At 42.3% G+C, this 16,571-nt stretch overlaps 3 non-coding genes across 3 annotated transcripts; 1 reads left to right on the forward strand and 2 right to left on the reverse strand.

Moving 5' to 3' along the window:
• The first annotated feature begins 9,436 nt into the window (after positions 1-9,436).
• On the forward strand, positions 9,437-9,509 carry Trnaf-gaa (transfer RNA phenylalanine (anticodon GAA)). The gene has a single exon. It is a non-coding gene; the product is annotated as a tRNA-Phe (tRNA).
• A 1,351-nt stretch (positions 9,510-10,860) lies between these two features.
• On the reverse strand, positions 10,861-10,932 carry Trnad-guc (transfer RNA aspartic acid (anticodon GUC)). The gene has a single exon. It is a non-coding gene; the product is annotated as a tRNA-Asp (tRNA).
• A 3,261-nt stretch (positions 10,933-14,193) lies between these two features.
• Trnai-aau (transfer RNA isoleucine (anticodon AAU)) lies at positions 14,194-14,267 on the reverse strand. The gene has a single exon. It is a non-coding gene; the product is annotated as a tRNA-Ile (tRNA).
• Positions 14,268-16,571: the final 2,304 nt, after the last annotated feature.

Raw genomic sequence — 16,571 nt, forward strand, 5'->3', positions numbered from 1 at the left:
AATGACAATTCTATTTTTGCTGATGAGCAATTTGGTTTTCGCCATGGGCATTCAACCACTCATCAGTTATTAAGAGTTACGAACTTAATTCGGCTCAACAAATCTGAAGGATATTCGACTGGAGTTGCTCTTCTTGATATAGAGAAAGCATTTGACAGTGTTTGGCATGAAGGTTTGATTGTAAAATTGATGAATTTTAATTTTCCTCTGTACATCATTAAACTGATCCAAAATTATTTATCAGATCGCTCGCTGCAGGTAAACTATCAGAATACTAAATCTGATAGATTACCTGTAAGGGCTGGTGTCCCCCAAGGCAGCATACTGGGGCCCATATTGTATAACATTTTTACTTCTGACTTACCTGATTTACCACCAGGGTGTCAAAAATCTCTGTTTGCAGATGACACTGGCCTTTCCGCCAAAGGGCGAAGCCTTCGTGTCATTGGTAGTAGATTGCAAAAAAGTTTGGATATTTTTTCCACTTACTTACAAAAATGAAAAGTTTTCACGAATGCCTCCAAAACTCAGCTTATAATTTTCCAACATAAGCCGAGAAGTTCTTATTTGAATCCTAGCAGATAATTAATTGGTCTAGCGAAGGTAAATATTTATGACTTCTGCTAGATCAAAAAAAAACTTTCGAAAATCACATTGAAGGCAATCAAGCCAAATGTAACAAATATATTAAGTGCCTATATCCACTTATAAACAGAAAATCAAAACTTTGTCTTAAGAACAAACTTTTGATTTACAAACAAATGTTTAGACCTGCCATGTTGTATGCTGTGCCAATATGGGCTAGTTGCTGCAATACCAGAAAGAAGGCACTCCAGAGGATTCAAAATAAAATTTTGAAAATGATTCTGAAGTTGCCTCCGTGGTATAGTACCAATGAACTTCATAGAATTTCTAATATTGAGACATTGCAACAAATGTCCAACAAAATAATTTCCAATTCTAGACAAAAATCGTTGCAATCTTCTATTGCAACGATTAACTCCTTGTACCCTTAGTATAAAATAGGTTAAGTTTAAATTTAGTTTAAGTTGAAAACATTGTAATTCCTACATGGTTCAATTCAACCAGAGGAAAAATTCTAACTGCCAGAGGCAATTGAAATGTATTAATAATAACTAAAAGCGTAACATAGCAAATAAGGATGATAGTGTTAAGAATCACACGGAACACCTAGTCTACGAGATGAATGCATGTATTAGATAATTAGCAAATAAAATTAGTTAAAAAAAAAAAAAAAAAAAAAAAAAAAAAAATTATTCTGTGCTTTTGAACGAAGTTTATCTGCATTACAATATTGGTGGTGTCGGAAATAATCTTTCTACAATTCCGAATGTAGTCCTATTCTGATTCCTTTTGCGATTCTGTATGGAATTCTTTTGAGACTCCGAACAAAATCACTCTGCGGTTCATAACGAAATCCTCCTGCGATTCCGAGCGTAATCATTCTGCGATTTCGATCGGCATTATAATGCGATTCCGAACGGAATTCATCTGCGATTTCGAGCATCATTCTTTTGTGATTCTGAACAGAATCCTACTGCGATGCCGAATAAAATCCTTCTTCGATTCTGGAAGGAACCCTTCCGTTATTTAGACGGAGTCAATCTGTGATTCCGATCATTTTTCCGCGGTATAGAAAAAAAAGAAAAAATTTCCAATTTCAAACCGAATCCGCGTATTTGAACGGTGTTTTTTTTTTAACTTCATCATAGTGATTTTTTGTTGGAAAGTTCATCACTTGTAACGGTATTTTTTGTGTATTTCCAAACGTAGTCATGTTTCGATACCGAACAGAATTGAACGGAATTTGCGTTTGCAAGCAAATCAGTTAAGGTCACTCCTGACAGAATCCAAGTTTTAAAGTGCTCGCGTTTTCGGGGGCACACCACTCGATACGGGGGCGACGGACAACTGTCATTTTTGTTGATTCAGCTTTGCTTCGTCGCAGCATGTGTGAAAAAATAAAAATGGAAGTTGTGCGTTGCTTCCGTATCGAGTGGTGTGCCCCCGAAAACGCGAGCACTTTGAACTGAGATTCTGTCAGGAGTGACCTTAAAGGTAAGCTACTGGAAAATTGCTTTTATCGCGTGTTTTCGTGCCATCGCATAGTCTGATCCGCCAATTTTTAAAAGAAAATATTGAAGCTCCTTGTCGAATCTAACTTCTTCTTCTTCTCATTCAATGACTCTACATTCCAACTGCGACTTGGCCTGCTTTTCAACTTAGTATTCTATTAGCATTTTCTCAGTTATTAATTGAAAGCTTTTCTATGCCCGTCAATGCATGAGTATTAGGGTGGTTCAAAAAATCTATTTTGCTCCACAGTGCTCATCTGATTCTTTAGCATGTTCTGAGTGTCCTCTGAAAATTTGAGCTCATTTGAATTAAAACTGATTTAGCACAAGCCGTTTCAAGTTTGCATGCAAATTAGTATGGAAGAATTTATTTTTTCATTATACTGTTATTGACGTTTCCCCATTAAGCGCAGGTTAAAAGTAAACCTACATAGCTAAAAGGAATACAAACCTACATAGCTAAAAGGAATATAAGGAACTTAGACTAAATGATAACAAAATTCCAATCATTTAGTTTAAGCTACTGCGACTAGAGCTATAACTCCGTTACTAGTGGAATTCAAACAACGAACCATTTGGCAAAGTTGTAGAAAAACCTTAGCACTAGAAGTCCACCATACCAGTGCTGTAGTTGCGGGGGGTCGGGGTTAGTCGGCGACTAACAAGCTTTATATTTTGCTTCGAGTTAATTTTTATTTTCAAAATTATAATTTAAATTTTTAAAAAATGCTAGAGCAGTGTAACATGTATATTATAACATTAGGTTACTTAATTTATGCAAGACGATGTGAAGCACTTTCCGTTGCCGGATATGATGTGATCCACAAAGAGGAATATTAAAATTTTAGATGATTCCAAATGAACGAATTGTTTACATACAGAATTTGATGAAAAAATCATATTTGAATACCAATCTGCGCATCAAAAAAGCGTTCATAGTGCACATTTGACCTCGAACATAACCTGTCGAGGCGTTTATACAAGTATTTATCAATCAGCACGAAGGCGCCTGCAGTGAAAATATGAGTCCAAACGTGACCTGTCGAGGCGTTCATATTGGATCAAGTACTTATCAAACAGCATTGATGCGTCTGAAGTGCAAATTGGAGTCCAAACGTGACCAGCATGGAGGCGCCTGTAGTAAAAATTTGAGTTCAAACATGACCTGACGCGATGAGAAAAATTCTTTGAATCTCCGACGCAGCGTCTGATAAAGCAAGTTGAAGTCGAAGATTGTTGATACCGTAATAAATAACCGCTGTAATCCTTCAATACTACCGTTCATACTGTAGTTAGTCCGACGAAATGGCCTTCTTAGCATAGCGTTATTTGGAAGTGCCCTCGGCTGTACGTTGATATATTTTGCTCCAAAATATCGCTACAACTATTCGGCCTTGCGAAACAACTGTAACAAGTACGGCCCAAGCAATGTTCCGGCGATTCCTTAGCAGCTCCAGATCGATAAGCCGATAGCAGATATTATAACTTGACTGGCGTAATGGACCTCTCCACGGTAGTCTACGCAGAGCAAATCGTAGGAAACGTCGTTGCACGGACTCAATTTGTTCTGCACCGTTCATTGGGATTCCGAACGGGGCGCAGCAATAGTCCAGTATAGACCGCACCAGTGAGCAAAACAGATGCTTCAGACAGTAAATGTCAGAAAATTCTTTGGCCAAAGAAAGATAAAGCCCAGGGTTTTGGAAGCCTTGCCCACAACGTACGAGATGTGCAACTTGTACGTTAGTTGGAAATCCAAAATTACGCCCAAGTCTTTGACATGAGTTAGTCGTTCTATTCTAGTATTCGGGTGCGTGTAGGCCAAAATGGTGGCTCCAGGGCCTTATGGAGTTCCGAACACCCTTCTCAAGGCAGGAATCATTGCGAACATCTATGCAGAGATGTCTCCATGACTGTAGTAGTTTTCCCGATAGATGGAAAAGGCAGAAGTTGGTTCTGTTACCGAAAGCCGGGAAACCGTCTAATTAACATGACGGGCAAGTTGCTGGAGAGGATCATCCTCAAAAGGCTGACCCCGTACTCAGAGGGTACGGGCGGCCTCGCAAGCAATCAGTTCGGGTTTCGTAAGGATAAGTCCACGTTTGACGTTGACAGCGTGATAAAGGCCGCTGAGATAGCGATCCAATGTAAAAGGTGAGGTATTCTATATATTCTAAGCTATTTTCAGAACCGTATACTATTATACGACATCGATGCCAGTCAGAGAAGTGTTCCAATTAATGCAGTAGTACCGCAAGGCTCATTATTGGACCCGGTATTATGGAATATTATGTACGGCGGACTTCTGAAACTACAGTTCCCTTCTGATGTCAAGATCGTCGGCTTCGCCTATGACCTTAGAAGTCTACGGGGATTCAATTCTTGTGGCAGCATACGCGATCAACACACTGGCGGATTGAAAACTTTTCTAGTATTTTGTCCCCATCCAAAACCTCAGATTGGTCCTTGGCCGCCGGAGATGTTCCGGGTTTTTCGAGGGTATGTTAATGCATTTTTTCTTTTGTTTGTCATTTTAAGTGACGTTTACTTCCATCATGTTTTATCCTTTCCCCAGAAACTAGAACTAGTATGATGACCAATGCTGGCTGATCGAAAATCCGTAAGGTATACGCAGAAATATTGCTATTTCCAAACGGTCTGGGATTGGCCCTGAACAGATGTAACTTTGCAGATCACCCAGAAACTATTACAAATTGGCCAATGAGTCTTAGGGCTGATTTCTTCCCCTCCGCTTAGTGCTTAAACCAGGTTTAAGCGTATGGGTAAGCACCGTTGATCTTGGCCATCACGACACCCTCAGCGGAAGAATGTACCACCTCTTGGAGCAGATACCGTCCCGTTGTGCAAATAGCCGCCATCCTAGATCCGTTCGTCACCTAATTGACGACAGGAACGTTGTACGGGTCGAACAGGAGGACGACTGCCACAGCAGCTGAACAGATGTACAGTGGTTAAAATTCAATTGTGTTACTAGCACGGCTTCTTCTTGTTTGTCTCTCCGATAGGACACGAAGGTCCACCCAAAACGTGGTTACAGGCTTGCTTTTTGTTGGCGCAGATGAGGCACTTTGGTGCCTTATCGCATTCCTGCGCCTTGTGCTCTTCCTCACCACAACGCACGATGACACAGCTTATTACGGTCTAGGTCCATACAGTCGTAGGACTGGTGCCCCGACTCTAAGCACGAATAGCACTTGTTCACTGATGGCGACTGGGCATACTGACCAGCTGATCTTCAACTTCCATTCTCTATGACTTTTTTTGACTTCCGTGAGTGATCTAAGGTAGGCTACTTGCGTGTCAAAGGTACCGCCTCTTAGGCGTATAGAGGTTTTCTCAACATCTGTGCCGCACTGCTCTCTGATGGCAGAGATGACGTCATCCGCGTTCGTAACCTCGTCCAGTTACTTGAACTGGAGGGTCACTTCCGCCCCCAACGACCTCACATTGACGTCGTCACCCAAGATCTCTTGGGCCAACTTCCTATAGTCCGTCCCACTAGCTTGCGCTCCGCGTTTCAGAATCAAGATCATTTCACCGATCTTGGTGCGTCTGACGCTTCGCACGTCCTGACCTAGCACCGAAAGCTTTTCTGCCGCCCGCATCGATTTAAGGACTTCGGTGTACTTTTCCCAGAGGAGCGACATCCAATTTTTTACTATGGATTTTGACAGGTTTGCTTGTTCGTTCTTTTTTGGGGGATAAATTTATCCCCCAGTATCAAATTACACCAATACTGATTTATTTTGCAATAGTATGTGAGTGAATTTTGAATGTTCACGTTTTTACAGGAGAATATGATGCAAAACGCCCATACCACTCAATAATGCAACATGATACAATCATAAGAAAATAGAAAAAAAAATTAACGAATTATCAATTAAAACAATTTTACACTCGATTCCATGCTTCAAACTTAAGAATGTTCAACTTATTTGTTCAATTATTTGGAATACTAGTTGCTTAAGGTACTGTTTATGCATTTGTTCGTTTTATATCATTTTCACCCTCGCAATTGTTTATGTTGCATTCACAGTGCACTCGTATTGGTGATTCAGAAAAGATGTGACAAATGTGGCGTAGCTTGTCATCCCCGTGACTTTTCCTTATCTGTTCTCACCAACAAGGCCTCGTCTTTATCCTTTGCTTTCTTGCAGGTCGAGATACGCTCGACTTTCGCTTTGCCCTACTGACCAGCTGCCATGGATTTTCGCTCTCTTGTGCCGATGGCACCGGCCGGCTGGTACCCTCTTCTGGCCCGGTGACTTGCGTCTGATAGGCGCCTTTCGCCATTTTGGGCCGGAAGTCGCCTTCTTGGGTCGATACCCTATGTATCCCAATCTGTTCCGTGCAGACAACGTTTTGCCTTTATGGTCGCCCGTCGTTTGGCTTTGCTCTGAGCGCCTTCGCCGGATTGCTGCCCTTGCTGTTTCGGGCCGGCCAATGAGGCCGTCAGGGCGAAATCAATCGCCTTTTGGGCCATAGTCGCTCTTCCTAGGAAGCAGAAAGCATAGGTTTGATCATCTTTGTCGGCCTTCTCTCTTCCCACCACCCTGATAAACGCGTCCTGTTCTTGTCTTGCAACTCGGGCGAAGCATCCGAAGGTTCTGTTGCATTCCCTTACTGGTGTTCTGCCTTGCACTCGCGATGATATTATCGAAATGCTCGGCGACCACCCGCATCCCGTAGTCACTTGCGGAACGTGCCGGGAAACTCTGGGGCTATTAATTAATTATTAATTTTTGAATAACTCATTATCGTTAGGTAGAATTAATTTTTGAATCACTCATTATTGTTAGGCCCCCATGTGGCTGTCGTCGAATCCTACTGGAGTAGTCGCCCTCAAAGATCCCATGGTTATCTTTGCATACCTATCGGTATGCAAGGTATTCATGCATTGGTTTACACTTACATGTTCAGATCCAGATCAGCGCAAGTTTGGAAACGGCATCTGAGCCTACTCCCACCCCGCAGGAAAAGCTTGGTGCCAGGATTAGACAGCGTGCTACAAGGCTTGCCACGGACGGGCGGAAGATACGCTAGTCATTAGCCCACGATTCAAGTCAGGGTCACCCGGCTCTACTAAAAGAGTAGAATGTCCGACTGCCAGCCTTCGCTTTCACAATATTACAAATTCCAATTACTATTACTGCGATATCTTGTCGTTAACTCACGGCCAGAATGCCATAATCAGGACTTCGCTGGTATTGATACTGATGTGCCAATTGACACTCCATGGGCCCCTGCACCTAGGAGTATGGCAACTACAAAACATCCCCAACCCACCCTCTGATGTATTGCTCAGTCTTTCAGTACCTGGGTCTTTATTTATAATTTGTGGTTGTAGATTTCATTTTGGTCATGGAAGGCGCTTTATGACGTTCTCACTTTCTGCGGAGTCCGAAAACCATTTTCAATTTTTCCTGTATTGGAGTTATTTTTTAGTGTGCTCCCCCTTTATTGCCTATGTGTGGTAACGCCCCTAATTTTTGCCGACTAACTAGCTTTTAGTTCACAACTACAGCACTGCACCATACAATACATTTTGATATTCAGCTTCTATTGACAAACTACTAAATGATCGAACGCAAATTACTAAATGATCGATAACATCCTTGATTGAGACTATTAATCAACATGTGGTTTTCGTTGGGTGAAAGCTGTTGAGTATCCCTTTTAGCTATGTAGGTTTTCTTTTAACCTGCGCTTAATGGGGAAACGTCAATAACAGTATAAAGAAAAAATAATTTTCCCCATACTAATTTGCATGCAAACTTGGCTTGTGCTAAATCAGTTTTAATCCAAATGAGCTCAAATTTTCAGATGACACTCAGAACATGCTAAAGTATCAGATGAGCACTGTGGAGCAAAATCGATTTTTCGAACCACCCTAATGAGTATGTATCTTGTGTGGCAAGTACAATGGATTCACTATGCCCAGGGTATCGAAAATGTTTCCAACCCGAAAACATCCTAGACCGGACCGAGAATCGAGTTCGCCATCTCCGGATTGGCAAACCTAGGCTTTTGATCACAAGGCTAATAGAGACCCCCAGTTTAACTTGTTGCGAGCAAATCGGTTGAGAATAAGTGCCCAAACATGGGCAACTTTTTTTCATTTCTGACGTGAAAAAATGTATTTTTACCATAACTTCTGCGCCATGCGGTTGGGGGTAAGTGCCTGAAAAATGTTCGATCTCAGTGTTCGATCCAGTCAACTTTTTTTTTGTCTTTATTAGCGAGACTTTCAAGTCAACTTTTTCAAAAATGCATTTTTGTCATGATTTTCGATCCCATAGTTCGATCCGGCCAATTTCCAATAGGAAACAATGGGACAGGATTCCCCGTTTAATGCAACTTATTGCGGTTAAGGCTAAGTACCAAAAAAGGGCGTAAACTTTTGCACATACACACATACACAGCCATCACCTCAATTCGTCGAGCTGGATCGATCGGTGTATACCACTATGGGTCTCCGAGCCTCCTATAAAAAGTTTGTTTTTGGAGCGAACATGTAGCCTTTACATATACTTAATATACGAGAAAGGCAAAAAGTCGCACAGAAAGGGCTAAAGTGTGACGACAAGACTACCCACCCACACGCATGGATGCCGCCGTAACATACGACGACAGTAGAAATCAATAATAGTCACCCTTCTTCGCAATCCGACGGGATCCGCCCGACATTCCAGTTATGATGGGGAACTTCTTGCTTGCGTGAGCAAAGTTGGTGCCAATATTACCCCTCACTTCCGAACCGCACCATCCAATTCCAATTTGTAAAAACTTTATTGGATTTATTTAGGTAAAGCAGATACATGACAGGCTGAGTAGGGAAAAATCAACGTGCGAAATATGATGCATGTGACATGAGGCATTACCTGAATGGATTTGTTGTTGATTCGCGGAAAATATGTTAATGCACATGTTAGTATAAATTCGTACTTCAATAATCGTGGCCTTCTAAAAATAATCTTCCGCTTCGCCCATAAACTAAAACTACCAACAGTTGGTACACTATTCCAAGAGTGGTGGTACATTTTCTTATTAGCGTTCCCTTAATTGCTAGCTCCAACGTCTTAGGAACCTGCCACTAAAGGATCATTATCAAAACTGTTAGTACAAATCTGGGTAAATATATTTTAATGATGTCTGTTTTGTATAGAATGAAGTAAAAAGTCCATATCTTTTTATGAATTCTCCATCATCTCCGTAGTATAATTGCAAACTATCGTAGAGAAACTTTGAAGCATCTCTAGGCTTACCGGAACATGAACATGCCAGTGCTGATTCCATAATGCTGCACTTTACATCATGCAGCCGAAATAGCTCAGTTGGGAGAGCGTTAGACTGAAGATCTAAAGGTCCCCGGTTCAATCCCGGGTTTCGGCAGAGACACTTTTTTTCGATCGTCATTTCGCCACCATTCAACAATAAAGACTTGGTCATTAAATTCGCGTGGTGCGATGCGTTGGTAGCGATTGTCGTCACCGTTCGTTGTTTTTGTTCGTCCAGCTGAACGGTTAGTAAACAACCGGCGATAACTTATCGCGCACGTGATAACCCGTCATTAGGAAGCATTATTGTTCCCACCCAGAATATTCAATGGTGGAAGCAAAACAAGGGCTTTCAGTTTGTAATTCGGTGATTCAAATTTACCACCTTGATTACCAAACCAACCAGTCTTCCGTCACTTGTGCATGGCGTTTACATACTGCGATGCGATGTAAGTTGTTTGCGAAAGGGTTCGCTTGGCAAAACAACTACAAGACCAACAGCACCGCCATGCATGTACGCGAATAAGAGGAGGCAAAAATGGAAACATAATACAAACTGGGCGTGTCCTCAAATATGTTATTCATTTTGAAAATTAATGGCTTCGCCAAAAAAATGTTTCACTGTAAATGAAACGACGGCCCGAACTAAGCTCAAGCGCTCTGGAAGCTGGTGTTCGCAATTATTAATTGTGTCAATCTGAGTACAATATTATGTGATAATTGGTTTATGGTTAAGAGCTTCGTCTGTCCTAGGATTTAATATGGGCTGTCAACTTCGAGCATTCTGTAAGTTTTCTTTTCAAAAATTCCCCTCTAAAAATGTTGATACCTGAAATTTAGCTACAGAAGTTAGCCATAGTCTAATAGGTTTCAGAGGTATAAAATAATAATTACATTACAATATTTTTCATGAACTTGAAAGGGCCAAATTTAGGCTCAATAGATTTAAATAGGTCACATGTTATTAAACAAAAGAAGATAAATAGTCGGATTTTTCCTTATATAAAACTTAAATTAAATCACCTAGTAGTGGTACCACCGTCGGGGGTGACAATGGGTCATCGCTCTTACCGCAGCCTGGAGGTAGGATAACAAAATCGTTCAAAAAGGTCTCACCCCCCCTGACGGTACTGCCTTTCTCGCATTTAGCATTTCTTTATAACTTTTGAATGTAATGACCGATCGTTATCAAAATCAAAAGCGATCAAAAAAACTTTATATCACGTTTCGAATGCAACTTGTTGTGAGAAAATCGGTTAAGGATTACTATGTGAAAAGTTGGTTACCATTTTTTGTGCACAAACGCATGGACAGACAGACATTTGCTCAGTTCGTCGAGCTGAGTCAATTAATATATGACACTATAGGTCTACGAGCCTTCTATAAAAATTGCTTTCGGAGTGAAATGATAGCCTTTTGATACAACTTTGAGGTACGCAAAAGGCAAAAAGAAGTCTATAGACTCTCTCCCCGACGGGGAATTGAACCCCGGTCTCCCGCGTGACAGGCGGGGATACTGACCACTATACTATCGAGGATTTCACTGTAATGTAAAGTTCAGGTTTGGTACAAGCTGTAACAAGGTATATGTAATTATTCTTGATCATGTTCGAATACGTTTTCGAACGAAAACGTGTGCATATTAAATTTCACGACGTTCGTCCGATGAAAGTTAAAGTAGTAGATGAAAGTTAAAGTATGATTTTTTTTCTCTCTTGTAAGCAAATTACGCGTTTTTGGACTTGGTGTACAAGGTGTACCGAAAGGCTATATGTTTACTCAAAAATGTTCCCGAAATTATTGAAAGAATTTATCCAAAATTTCACCAAGTGTTCAAAACAGGATTTTTTTTCGCAACTTTTACTGGGGCTTCTTTAATATCTCGTTCAGAATTTCTGTTCGAGGTTTCCTCCAGGAAGCCAATTGAGAAATCCACCCAAAAGTACATTGATAATTCGTAAAAGAATTTATCCAAACATTTCTCGAGGAATTCAAATTGGTAACTCCTTTGAGAATACATTCACAAATTTCTCTACACCCAACCGGCGGTTGTTAGATTTTCTAACAATTCTGTATAAGAATCTACCAACACCTGTATAAGAATTGGGCATATGCAAAATTACTAGATTCTTATACAAATATTGTATAAGAATCTAACAATTTTGTAAGCTTTTCTTACATTTTTTGTATAAGAATCTAACAATTTCGCAAATGCCCAATTTTTATACAGGTGTTGGTAGATTCTTATACAGAATTGTTAGAAAATCTAACAACCGCCGGTTGGCTGTAACAAATCCTTAACGAACTGTTTCATGAAATCTTCCAAAAATTCCTTGAGATACTCACATTTCTGGGGTATTCTTAAACGACGTAACTTCCGGAGGAATCCTCGAAGGATCTTCCGGAGGAATTCCTGGAAAAAAATTCGGGGGAACTTGTAAAGGAACTTTCGAAGGAATTCCCGGAGGAACTTTCGGATGTATTCTCCAGAGAACTTCCGTAGGGATTCACGGAGGAACTTCCGGAGGAATTCCCGGAGAAACTTCCGGAGGAATTCCCGGAGGAACTTCCGGAGGAATTCCCGGAGGAATTCCCTGAGGAACTTCCGGAGGAATTCACGGAGGAACTTCCGGAGGAATTCCCGGAGGAACTTCCGGAGGAATTCCCGGAGGAACTTCCGGAGGAATTCCCGGAGGAACTTCCGGAGGAATTCCCGGAGGAACTTCCGGAGGAATTCCCGAAGGACCTTCCGGAGGAATTCCCGAAGGAACTTCCGGAGGAATTCCCGAAGGAACTTCCGGAGGAATTCCCGAAGGAACTTCCGGAGGAATTCCCGAAGGAACTTCCGGAGGAATTCCCGAAGAAACTTCCGGAGGAATTCCCGAAGGAACTTCCGGAGGAATTCCCGAAGGAACTTCCGGAGGAATTCCCGAAGGAACTTCCGGAGGAATTCCCGAAGGAACTTCCGGAGGAATTCCCGAAGGAACTTCCGGAGGAATTCCCAGAGGAACTTCCGGAGGAGTTCCCGGATGATCATTCGGCGGAATTTCTGGAGAAACTTCCGGAGGAATTCCGGAGGAACTTCCGGAGGAATTCCTGGAGGAATTTCCGGAGGAATTCCGGAGGAACTTTCGTAGGAATTCCCGGAGGAACTTCGGAGGAATTCGGAGGAACTTCCGGAGGAATTCCGGAGGAACTTCGGAGGAATTCGGAGGAACTTCGAAGGAATTCAGGAGGAACTTCCGAAGGAATTCCGGAGGAACTTCGGAGGAATTTCGGAGGAATTCCGGAGGAACTTCGGAGGAATTCCCGGAGGAACTTCCGGAGGAATTCCCGGAGGAACTTCCGGAGGAATTCCGGAGGAACTTCGGAGGAATTCCCGGAGGAACTTCCGGAGGAATTCCGGAGGAACTTCCGGAGGAATTCCGGAGGAACTTCCGGAGGAATTCAGGAGGAACTTCCGGAGGAATTCCGGAGGAACTTCGGAGGAATTCCCGGAGGAACTTCGGAGGAATTCGGAGGAACTTCCGGAGGAATTACCGGAGGAACTTCCTGGAGGAATTCCCGAAGGAATTCTCGGAGGAACTTCCGAAGGAATTCCTGGAGGAACTTCCAGAGGAATTCCCGGAGGAATTCCCGGAGGAACTTCCGGAGCAATTCCCGGAGGAACTTTCGGAGGAATTCCCGGAGGAACTTCCGTAGGAACTTTCGGAGGAACTTCCGGAGGAATTACCGGAGGATCTTCCGGAGGAATTCCCGGAAGAACTTCCGGAGGAATTCCCGGAGGAACTTCCGGAGGAATTCCCGGAGGAACTTCTCGGAGGAATTCCCGGAGGAATTCCCGGAGGAATTTCCAAAGGAATTCCCGGAGGAACTTCCGGAAGAACTTCCGGAGAAACTTCGGAGGAATTCCGGAGGAACTTCCGGAGGAATTCCGGAGGAACTTCCGGAGGAATTCCGGAGGAACTTCCGGAGGAATTCCCGGAGGAACTTCGGAGGAATTCCCGGAGGAACTTCGGAGGAATTCCCGGAGGAACTTCCGGAGGAATTCCGGAGGAACTTCGGAGGAATTCCCGGAGGAACTTCCGGAGGAATTCGGAGGAACTTCCGGAGGAATTCCCGGAGGAACTTCCGGAGGAATTCCCGGAGGAACTTCCGGAGGAATTCCCGGAGGAACTTCCGGAGGAATTCCCGGAGGAACTTCCGGAGGAATTCCCGGAGGAACTTCCGGAGGAACTTCCGGAGGAATTCCCGGAGGAACTTCCGGAGGAATTCCCGGAGGAACTTCCGGAGGAATTCCCGGAGGAACTTCCTGAGGAATTCCCGGAGGAACTTCCTGAGGAATTCCCGGAGGAACTTCTGGAGGAATTCTCAGAGGAACTTCCGGAGGAATTCTCAGGGGAACTTCCGGAGGAATTCCTGGAGGAACTTCCGGAGGAACTTCCGGAGGAGTTCCCAGAGGAACTTCCGGAGTAATTTCCAGAGAAACTTCACGGAGGAACTCCAGGAGGAATCGCCGCAGTCGCCATCTTTTTGCTAAAATGCGTGCTCACTGTTGAAGAAAATAAGAAACAAAAGTTCATCTTCATTGCAACATCGGAACTATGAGATGAAGCCCATAACTATGAACTGAAGCAGTAACCCTATATTGCGACAGGAATGATGTTTTTAAAGCTTTATTCATGTCGCTGCAGTTACGCTTCCGTACAATCCATACCACGAGATATGTAAGTTGTCCTAGAAATTTGGGGAACTGGTTAATGAAAGTTATTTTAGTAAAAAATGGATATAAAAAGAAATGGCTCCAGAGAGGATCGAACTCACGACCTTCGCGTTATTAGCACGACGCTCTAACCAACTGAGCTATGGAGCCAGATGTTTTCCACGGAGTTTGCTCAGAATGTCACGGATTCCTCTATCATCTATGGGCCAATGGTTTCTATTGTATCAATTAGGGTTACGACTTTAGTTCTTCCTTATCTCATATATAGGTACATAGCATATTCGTTAGACTGGCCCAAGATGAATACACTACTAGGTGCTCCAATCTGCCAAGTTTGTGGAAGAGAAAAATGCGGGGGTGAAAAATTCATTTTCAGTGCAAAACAAAAACAAACCGGCCGGCCCTCCCATACTAAAATCCGAGATGGCTGAATCGTGAATTTGGCAAATTGGAACACCTAGTGGTTTATTCATCTTGGACTGGCCTAACCTTGTATGGGAAGAAAAATAGTTGACGAACTCTACACCAAACGATTATGCCTATAGGTGAAAAAATCATTCTCGGAAATTTTCAACTCAATCCTTTGTTGCAGATGCTGGCGCATTTAATTTGCAGTTTGTATAGGGAAAGTGTACTGGTTTTGACCACTTTAGTGCCTAATTTGGCCAACCCTGAAAAATGCATATTTTCCAAAAAATGTTGATCAACAGCGAAAAAAGATAAGGGGTATGTCTCCTATTAGATCAAATAAAGCCCTAGAAAATTGATTTACTTTTGGTGTTATGCGAGACATTGGCCAAATTAGGAGCATGGCTAAAACTGGTACCGATACCCTTGGGGTTTCAGCCAAAATACGCAGGAAAAAACACTTCCGTCACTCTTTCATTTTAAAAATTGGTTCGCTATGCTTGATTGAGCCCAGAATTGCAACAAAGTCAGATGATATGCTGAAGATCAATTACACAGAACATTATTTGATGATTTAATAAACTTTTATTCAGTTTTAGGTTGATTTATTGGAAGAGGAGTTGTGTAATTTGGAATTTAATGATTGTCATGAAAATAGTGGTGATTGTTTTTTGTTTGTGCAAACATTCATATCCAAATGTTAATTGTTATAAACTAAAATGAGATTTAATGATCAGTCAATCGCTTTCAATCATATGCCACGTGGTATTTGTAGTTTGAAATCCGAATGTACATATTAAAATTGTTATAAATCAGTTTATGAGTAGGTTCGTTTGTTAATAGCTTACTTATTCTTTAAGACAATATCAGCACATACTTTTCAAAATCATCAATTTATATTCATTTTATCGTTTTCAAACGTGTTCCATACTTGTTCTAGCTGTTTTTCAACGTTGCTACATCTTAATCTCTTGTTTCTTCTGGAAAATGTGCAAATATTTCTGCACCAGAAGGAAATAATAGGATTTATTCTCTGGCATCCGATGTCTTTGGTCCACCCCCCACATCATCAAAAAGTTCGATAACGTCTCCCAGCCGGAGCTCGTTCACTGGATCGAAGATGGGCTGTAATTACCGGAGAAATCTGGGCGCAACAAACCAGTAAGATCTGTCCTCCTTGGAAATTCAAAGTGACAGTCCACGATGATGCTGTCTCGGGTCGAACGGCCGGAGAGAGTGTGGTGGATGAAAGGCGGGGGTGCAGGAAGATGATTATGATTATGGCCGATGGCAGGCAGGCAGTAATAGCAGCAGCCGAGAACAACGAAGAATCCTTATGTTTATGCAATTTACAAATTAACAGGATTATTATTACTATCGGTCTTGGGTGGTTTGCGTGCGGTGAAGGATGGGAAGCGACGACGATCCGACCAAAGATGATGGCAATTTTATTCCAAGACATTGCAGTTCGAGATCTTCGGAACAAGAGGCAAGACAAATGTATCGTTTTCCTTGCGTTTGCTTCCTTAATAGAGGGTGTAATGAGATTAAAATTAGTGCGAGGACATTTTCGATTGGAGAGGGTCATTTTCTTATTTCTTCGGAATAAGCGGAGGGAAATCTCGAAGAGGGACCACATACTACACGCTCAGTAGAAAAGCTGGTTGATTGAAAGGGTGAGTGGGTCGTGCTTAGCAAGCAATAAAACATCAAAGAAACTACCGTTCGATGCCCCCGAGAACACCTTCCACAATAAACTGCTTTTCCCGGTGCACCTTTTCAGGGTTAATTAAATTCCCTTCATTTCACGCATCCCAAGCAGAAAAGCAAATATTCCGTTCCCAAAAGGTAAGAGCTTCAAGAATATCTTTCCAATGCCAATCATTTTACTCTCCATAGCGATGCGAGAATAACAACCTGAAGAACGGGATTTTCCGTACTTGCAGCATAGCGCGCAGTTCTGCAGTGGTTCTCAATGGTATTACCCTTGAAGGTGTTCTTGTCGAGTTTCATGATTTTAATAATTCTAACCTTTTTCTACTAATA

The sequence above is a fragment of the Armigeres subalbatus genome, chromosome 3 (genome assembly GCF_024139115.2).
Source record: "Armigeres subalbatus isolate Guangzhou_Male chromosome 3, GZ_Asu_2, whole genome shotgun sequence".
Taxonomy (NCBI): Eukaryota; Metazoa; Arthropoda; class Insecta; order Diptera; family Culicidae; genus Armigeres; species Armigeres subalbatus.